The sequence below is a fragment of the Tiliqua scincoides genome, chromosome 1 (genome assembly GCF_035046505.1).
Source record: "Tiliqua scincoides isolate rTilSci1 chromosome 1, rTilSci1.hap2, whole genome shotgun sequence".
Classification (NCBI taxonomy): domain Eukaryota; kingdom Metazoa; phylum Chordata; class Lepidosauria; order Squamata; family Scincidae; genus Tiliqua; species Tiliqua scincoides.
The window spans coordinates 122844670-122853931 of NC_089821.1; positions in this window are offsets into that span (position 1 = coordinate 122844670).

Below are 9262 nucleotides of genomic sequence, written 5' to 3' on the forward strand. Positions count from 1 at the left end.
TAAGTTATATGTAATATAATTATTACATGTAATATTATATGTATAATTATATAATTTTTATTTGATTTGTAATCCACCTTTCTCCCCAGAGGGCACCCAAGGCGGCTAACATTAAAAAGTCATAAAATACATTAAAACAGTAATAAAAAGGTAAAAAAACCAGCAGCAATAAAATCAGCAGTAAAAACAGATTAAAAGCAGCCATCAAACATCAAAAGCTTACTGGAATAATTAATATATAATTAATTATATATTATATGAAATATAGTTTTAAATTTAATAAGTATTATATTTCAGCCCCTCCATCATACGAGATGGAATGCAGCACATGCCCTGTTGACATGGCTGCATTGGTGCTAAAAAGTTGGATAGGATTGGGCCCTAAGAGGCACATTATCCAATTATGATCATCCGAAGAGCATCTATCCCACTGCAGTGTCTTTTCTATTGGCTGTTTCTTCTGTATCTTTTTAGACTGTGAGCTCTTTTAGGACTGTGAACCATTTAGTTAGTTGGTTTTTCTCTACAAACCACTTTGTGAATGTGGTACATGGTTTGATGGGAGAACCCACAATCACATTGAGGGGTAGAAACTAGCCCCCGTTTGAACATTGAGTCCTGACAAACACCATGTAGGGTACAGATCCTATTCAAAGTTTTCCAGTGCTGACAAGGCAAGTCAAAACCTGGCACCTTAAGTGTAGGATCGTCTATATATCTACCCGTTTCTAGCTAGAAGTGTAGCAAAGCCCCTGGCTTTGACAGCATCCATCCTGAGTTTTTCATACATTCTAAGAGACAAACAAGGAAGTGGCTTGGCAAATTCTTCTCAGACATACTTTCTAGTGGACATCTTCCACCAGAATTTAAAAAAGCTAAAGCTAAAGTAAAGTTTACAGTTCTGAAACCCAGTAAACCGCAAGACAGAGTAGACAGTTATTGTCCAATTGCCCTTCTGAGCTCATGTTACAAACTTTTGGAGAAACTAATCATAAACAGAATTGGCCCTATAATAGATGTAAAGGAGTGCTTTCCTTTAATTTAAAGGGCCCTTCTTATCGTGTTGAGATAGAAGAATCTGTGGATTATTAGGTTATACCTGTAATCACTTGCATGACTGTCACTACAACAGTAAGAAAAGCAGTTTCCCCTTCTCCAGGGATCAGCACATTCCTTCTCATTTGCAGTGGCCATTTGTGTTGAGTCAAATTCCTGCATAAAATATCCATATATTAATCCCAAAATGATGTCATCACTTTAAAGTGATGAGAGATGAGTCATCACTTTAAAAAAAAGGTGCCTCTTTAACTCCTTTGGCAGAATATGTTGCTAAGGGTTTTGTAACTGAATATTTTGCAACCACATTTTGCATCCCAGCTCCAACATATACCAAAGAGAACTGCAGCATTCAAAAGCATTTCTCCTTGAAGTAAAGTTTGTACTGCAATAACTAAAATACACTTTGCTTTGCCATTGCAAGCTCAATCTTGCACTAAAGTGCATAGTTAATGGTAAAAGTCTATTATCTTGAATTCAGGGCTGCATTTTTTACTCAGGCAATATATTTTCTTCTGTTATTTCACATCAAGCCTGTAAATTATGCATAACTAAAAGTATTGACCCAATCATAAAAAAGGTCACATTCCACCAACAGAGCACATGTTTTGCCAGATTCCCAGTCCAAGCTCTGCCTGGAGAATTAATGCCCACTTTTAGCTAATTAGCTCCCCCTTTTTACCCAACAGTGACTCTAGTTCTGCCTTGCAGTCCTGCTGAACCCGACCACTGGGATAGCTTGCCTGTTCAATCTGCAGAGCCCCTCTCTCCTGCTGCCAGCAGCCTCCTGCCACTACAGCAGCCCCTTAGTCCTCCACAGGTCTTAGGCATGGCAGTCAAACACCAATCTTAGTGTCTCCAAAGTCCATTCACGCATCAGTCCATCAGCAGTGCCATTAGTTCCTCAGCCCTATCGCCCCTTCCTCAAGCTTTCCTCCTTCTGCTACCCACCCCAAATGCTCTCTTCATCAGGTGCTTTTATGCCTTCAAGTGGCTGCAGCTGTGCAGCACACCCCCTGCTGAATTTCCAGGCCTTCACCCTTAAAGGGGCCACTGCTGACACCACATCCTACCTCCTTGACAGATCTTCCGCGATTCCAATACAGTGCACACTGTAACAAAACACTGCAAAGAGCTTTGTGACAGCATTAGGTCCAGGTGCACCTGGAACCTTCCCACTGGCATTGACAGTCATCAGGAGACCTACTGGAGCAGGTAAGTCCAGCACAGGATGGGGGAAGTGCGGGGAGGGGTTGAATGAGGTGGGGTGGGTGGATTGGGCCCAGGAGGGGGTGGAATCAGTGGTGTTGGCATGTGCCATATCCAGTCTTCCTTCCCAGGCCTGATCTGCCTGCACAGATCAACTTGGACTTTTGCCAGTGATATCACTGGTGCAGGTCCACATTGATCTGTTGTGGCAGCTGGAGCTTACCCTGGGCAGTGGTGTCACTAGGGTTCGTGTCACCCAAAGCAGGATGCCAGCACATCACACCCCCCCCCCCATGGGCAGGGCAACACCCCAGGTGGTGGTGCATGGTGATGTACCATCACTCCACCCCCACTGGTTTTTGAGCGGTACCTTTTCATAGAACAAAGATAGAACACATTCTGCATGAAATTACACATTGATTGATATATAACATGATGGTATTATTCTTCCAAATTATGATTTTAGTGATTTTGGTCACTAGTGGTGTCACACACACCCCCTGGGGGTCAACTTACTAAAACCTTACTGCAGCAGTTCTCAAACTTTTAGCGGTGGGACCCACTTTTTAGAATGACAATCTGTCCAAATCCCACCAGAAATGATGTCATGGTGGAAGTGACATCATCAGGCAAATTAAAATAAGTATAAATAATTAAAGTAAAACAAATAAATAAGCAGAAGCCAGCCCTGGTCCACCAAGTGAATTTCCTCTGTAGCCTGCCTGCAATAACACGCCCCACTCCAAGACCAGTAAGGTCTTCAACCCTACCCAGTGCCCAGTTCAATTTAAGAACTTCTGTTTAAACCAGATCACTGTCAGGATCCACCTGGCTTTGCAAGTCTCAGAAAAGTTCACCTTATCAGCTGAAGCCTGTTTTGATCCTTTGGGGGGGGTGAGGCTGCCTTCTGGAGCACTTGTTTAGCTGCATGTGCACAGGATCAGGACCATTCTGGTAACCTTGCACTCTCCTTCACCTGATCTTCAACACCAGACAAGGCATGGTTGCTTACTCACAAGTAAACAGGACGTGAGGCTTAATTTTGCTTTCCATAGGGCTCAATACATTCCTCTGCTTGGAGGGAGGGACTTCCTTCTCAGGTGTTTTTGGGGGCTGCATTCATTGGATCAGGACCATTCTGGTGTCCTTGGATTCCTCTCAGCCTGCCCTTTCTGACGGCCTAAGGCAGGGGTGCCCAAGCCCCGGCCTGGGGGCCACTTGTGGCCCTCAGCGGCTCCCAATCAGGCCCTCAGGGACCCCCAGTCTCCAATGAGCCTCTGGCCCTCCAGAGACTTGCTGGAGCCTGTGCTGGCCCGACACAACTGTTCTCAGCAAGAGGATGACTGTCTGACCTCTCACCTGAGCTTTGGATGAGGGCTCCCTCCACTACTTGCTGTTTCACATCTGTGATGCAGCAGTGGCAGCAAAGGAAAGGCTGGCCTTGCTTTTTGCAAGGCTTTTTATAGGCCTTGAGCTACTGCAAGACCTTCATTCATTCATAGAAGTTCCATCTCTAATATATTCATTTATATAAATTTATTCAAATTTTAAATGGTAAATTAATTCTTGCCCCCCCCCCGGCCCCTGACACAGTGTCAAAGAGATGATGTGGCCCTCCTGCCAAAATGTTTGGACACCCCTGGCCTAAGGCAAGTTCTCCTACTCGCGAGTAAATGCGCAATACAGCTGAGTTTCACTTTCCATAAGGATCCATGCATTTTTTGTTCTATGGTTTTTTGGCCATAACTTTTGATAGAAAGGAGATATTTCACTCTGGTTTTTTGCATTGCATTCCGTTTGAAATTCTGCATCTGATAGTATATTATATGATGGGGTTACTCCTAACCACCACAATTTTAGCATGTCACCCCTCCCAGTGTGCGTCACCCCCCGTGCGTGTCACCCGGTGCGGCCCACACCCCCTAGCGATGCCACTGACCCTGGGGCAAGGGGACAAATGTCCCTAAGCCTAGGATACCTCCTGCAGCCAGAAATCCCCTGCGGAAGGAAGCACAGCCTGCACCACTGCATATCCATGCAAGAATTTATGTTGGATTGAGCTGTAGGTTTCAAACATAGTGGGGCGCATTTTCACATAAAACCACCAGATGGTGCAGATGAATCTTTCAAGATGAGGGAATCAAAGTCTTGATTTTCTCATTCTGGAGAGAAGCACATATTTGCAACTTCAACATTTGATCAATTACAACTCTGGCCTTTTTAAACATAAGTGTATTATCTTAAACAAGCTATTTTCAACCAGTGTGCTGTGGCACATTGGTGTGCCATGAAAGGTCCACAGTGTGCTGCAGGAGTTTGGAGCACAGTAGTTGAAAATAGCTGAAAAACTTTTGCCAGTTCTGCAGCTCTTTTTTTAGGGCAACTGTCAATAGCTGCAATTTTCAACCAGTGAGCTGCGGCACAATGGTGTGCCATGAACTGTCCTCAGGTGTGCCATGGGAGCTTGGGGAGAGGTCCACTGGGGGATGTGAACCCTCCCAGCAGCATGGTGTGCCTTGTCGAAAAACATATGGTGTGCCTTAATAATTTTAGTGCCTTGTCAGTGTGCCATGAGATGAAAAAGGTTGAAAAGGCTGATTAAAATCTATTGAAGTTAAGGGGAATTAAACTGACCTGATTTGGTACTGTGGTCTAATCATAGATCGATGGGGGTTGCCAAAATGTTTCAGGAAGTGGCTTTATGCTTTTCAGTCTTATGGCATACACAAATTGGGCATGTGAAGCTTTTCCTGACATGAGGATACAGGGATGGGTAAAGTTTCACCAGTTGAATTTCCTCCTGTCATGTACTGTTGAAGACACAGAAATGCAGGGCCTTTAAAAACAATTTTCTCACCATTTCACAACTGGTGGGATTTTAACTTTAGCTGAGGTTGTTTTTAACACTGCTTTAACTTGGAACACAAACCTATCCAACTTTCCAGCGTCAATGTAGTTGTGCCACCAGGGCACACGCTGCATCCTCCAGTGAGGGGACAGTCACAGAGGCCTCCTCAAGTATGGAAACATTTGTGCTCTTATCTCAGAGCTGCATTGTGGCTGCATTGACACTGGAAAGTTGCATAGGATTGCACCCTCATTTGATCCATTTTGCCATCCATTGTACTTCAGACATTGGGAACACATGGAGCATGACTGCAAGGAAGATTTTTTTTTTCATCTGGGGAATTTCTTATGGGACCAAACAGTTATTTGTAAGAAGAATAGTTGTTGACCCTATTGGCAGTAGGAATCACCTGTTGTCACAATTTAAAATCCTTTAAAATTCAGGTCTCAACTATAAAGCACAATTAAAGTAGCTGATTCTGAACTAAATATTTCATGATCAATTTGTGCTTACAGACCCCAAAACGATGAAATACAAATAATCTTAGCTTTTTCCCAGTGCTAAAAATGGCCTCAAAACTGTTTTTTGACTATAAAGGTACACCACTGCAGCTCCTATAGCCAAAAACTGTAAAATTTAAAACATCTGTTTGGCTCTGGGAACTGCTATGACCAAACTGGAAAGAAAGGCCTGACTGTACGTATTCACAGCTCCCATGTGTCCATGTGCTCAGCTCCTTTGAATCGTAGCCATGGACTGAAAGGACTTGGTTCACCTTCCCTTATAAAGCAGTATTCATTCGACTGGAGTTACAGTGGTAAATGGAACAGCAGGCAACCCTATACTGCACAATGCATACCATAATCCACAATTCAGTCTCTCCCTATATAGTCAGCTCCTTTGAATCTGCATTCAAACCAAGGGTATGCTCACAGGAACCACAATTCTGTATGTATTTAGTTCCAAATAAGTCCCACTATGTCTAATAGGGATTACTAATGAATAAATGTGCTTTAGATTGTAGCTTCCACTGTTTTACCAGAGGCTCTGCAACAAAGGAACTGAAGTTAAGTTGAGCAGATTCCCTTACAGGGAAGGAACGGATTCCAGTCCCTTTACAGCTTTCAGTTCAATATAGGATTTGTGGCAAGCCTATCATTTGCTAAGCATTGCAACAGGAACTATTGCTATTACTTTAGAACTGGGATGCACAAGATCAGCATCAAAGGTCGGCCAGGTTCAGGTTGGGCACTGGCTGAGGGCTTACGGTCCCCTGAGGGTCCACTTAGCTGGTCCTTGAAGCCTGCAGGGGCAGCAGTGGTACAAAAGAGAACACTCCTCCATATCTTTGCAATATCCTGAAACTACAATGAGATGCAAGACATCTGGCACATTTAAAATGTGCTCTGAAAGGACAGTCTGCTGCAGTTGCTCCTCATCCCCCTCAATCACCTTCGAAGCCACAGGGACATTTACTGTGGGTGATGGGGGGAGCAGGGGATGGAGTTCTTTGTGCAGCAGTACAAAGGAGGTCATTTCCTGCCCATGCTGCTCCTGGCAGGAGGGGGAGCTTGGGTATGTCTGCAGGGATCTGGAAGGCTTGTGACCAAGGGATGGTGAGTCCAAATACACATCTTACGTTAGCTACCCTTTAGGGCTTCAGTCTTCAATATGAAGTAACATTATGCACACTGAGTCAGATCATTGATTCATCTCACTCAATATTGTCCACTGACTCACAACAACTTTACAGAGTTTCAGACACATGTGCCTCTCCCAGTTTGGTTCGGAGATACCAGGGATTGAGCCTTCCACATGCAAAGCATCTGCTCTACAACGAAACATCTTGATGCAGTGGCGTAGCTTGACACTAGTAACCAAAATTGTGAAAATCTTGGTTTGTATAAATAATACCATCATGTTATATATCACTGGAAAGGTAATTTAATGCAGAGTGCAGTGAAACAAACTGCACTAGAATATCTGTATTCTATCAGACATTATGACCAGTTAATCAGAAAATGAAAACAACTACCTTATGGAACAAAAAGTAGATTTTCTTAACTCAAAACTGACCTATGAGATTGATTGTTCTGAGTGCCAATAAGATGTTATTATGATACAGCATGGAACCAATAACTTTTTATTTATTTCCTTAATTACATTTGTTTTGATCATGCATGGGGGGCGACAAAATCTTCTTTGACCCAAGGTAGCAGATAGATGCCTTAGCTATGCCACTGACTGGGGGGGAGGCAGCAGAACAAGTAGGTGGCAAGCTGCTGGGGGTGGAGGTGGGTTCCTCCCAATTTTCACTTTTTAAAAAGCCTGAATGTGATGTCACTTCCGGTTGTGACATCACTTCTGGGACAACATTTTGAGCTTGGCAGCGGGCTCCATGATCATTAGCTATGCCACTGTCTTGATGTTCATATTGTTTATTCTCTGCATCTTGCTCATACCTACAAACTGGTCAATAGTGGCTAACATATGAGTGTGTGATCCTACAGGGTATCATTGTGAATCTACCCTTTACTGGATGCATTGACCCTTGCTTTCATGTTTGACTTTTATATTTGGCCTGCACCTTCCGTCCTACCACAGCTCTGTCTGTATGTGCTCCTGAGCTTTGAGAGATCCTGTTTCCATGCCTTTGACACACAGTAGGATTTGAACATACAGTAGGACACACAGGCTGCAATCCTAACTACACTTTCCTGAGAGTAAGCCCCAGTGAGCGAAATAGGACTTACATCTGTGTAGACCCAGTTAGGATTGTGCCCACAGTTTGTCTGTGCACAGAGTAGATCAGATGAACTCTATTCCCCCTGCCCTTTTTAAGTTAACGAATAACATAATAGTGAAATCATAAATCACAATGTTATATAAGTAAAATTATGTGTATATATAAAAACAAAGGTGGGGAAAAAGCAGATGAACTCTATGTTAGGGGACTGTCTGGGGAACTGGCAGCTGTCAGAAATGTCTCCTTCTCCGATGGAAGAGTTTGGGGGGTAGGAGATGTTCAGAGCTTTTCCCAGCATAGGGTTGAATGCTGTGGGTGGGTGTTGTTTTCCATATTTCCTCCCCTTGTGATTCTAGAGCAGGGGTGCTCAAACTTTCAACTTTAGGGATGCTGGACCTTTAACAAGTGTATAGAAGAGAGAATTTCAGCAGGTGCAGCTTGTCATCTGTGGGATGACAAGTTGTACCTGCTGCAATTCTCTCTTCTATACACTTGTTAAAGGTCCAGCATCCCTAAAGTTGAAAGTTTGAGCACCCCTGTTCTAGAGCCCCCATTCTAGGGTGGGGGCTTGTGTGAAATTTTCAGGAGTCGCTGCCATGCTGTTGGAATATAATGTTGACACAGCACAGGGATACATCCTGGTCCAGACATAGTCAACTCACTAATGTTCCTCTGCTCAACTTGCACTTGCGAAGCTTATAGGACACGGCTGTGTTTCCTAGTGCGATCGGTGGAAACTGCCAGGTTGCCCTGGTGCCAGCACGTGCGGCCCAGTTCTGTAGGCACCTACTCAAGAGTTGGCCTCCCAGAGTTTAGTGGCACCTGCTTTTTAGCGCACGGGGTCGCTCAGCCTGATTCTCCTCACTCGCTCTTGGCAGGGCTGGCCTGAAAGCTCCCGGTGCCTCGAGTCCCGTGCCAAATGCCGCCTCCCTCACCCGGTGGCGTGCCAGGCTTTGCTGCTGCCGCTCTCCCGCCCTCCAGCTTAGCCTTCTCATCCGTCTCCTCTCCCTTCACAAGGAGAAGGAGGAGCAGTGGAGGCAGCTGCTCCAGGCGGCCTCTCGGACGGGCCACGCCGACTCCTTCTCAGAGCACAGGACCCGATCCGCTGCTGTTACGCAGAAGTAAGCCCCGTTCTAGTCAACGGGCCTTACTCCCAGGAAAGTGTGGCGAAGAGTCTTGCGGGGAGCCTCATCGCAGCGTGCGAGGGGCTTCCTCCCCTTGAGAGGCCTCCGCTTTACTCCGCCCGGAACGGCCCCTGCACGCTGCGGCGAGTCTCTGCAGGACTTGGAGCTTTGCCCCCCCTCCGGCTACGCCACCGAGTCCTGCAGGGGCAGGTTTGAAAGAACTACAACAGGCTACCGGAAGTGCTCCGTCCCTCCCCGCCCACTTCCGGTCTCCCAGAA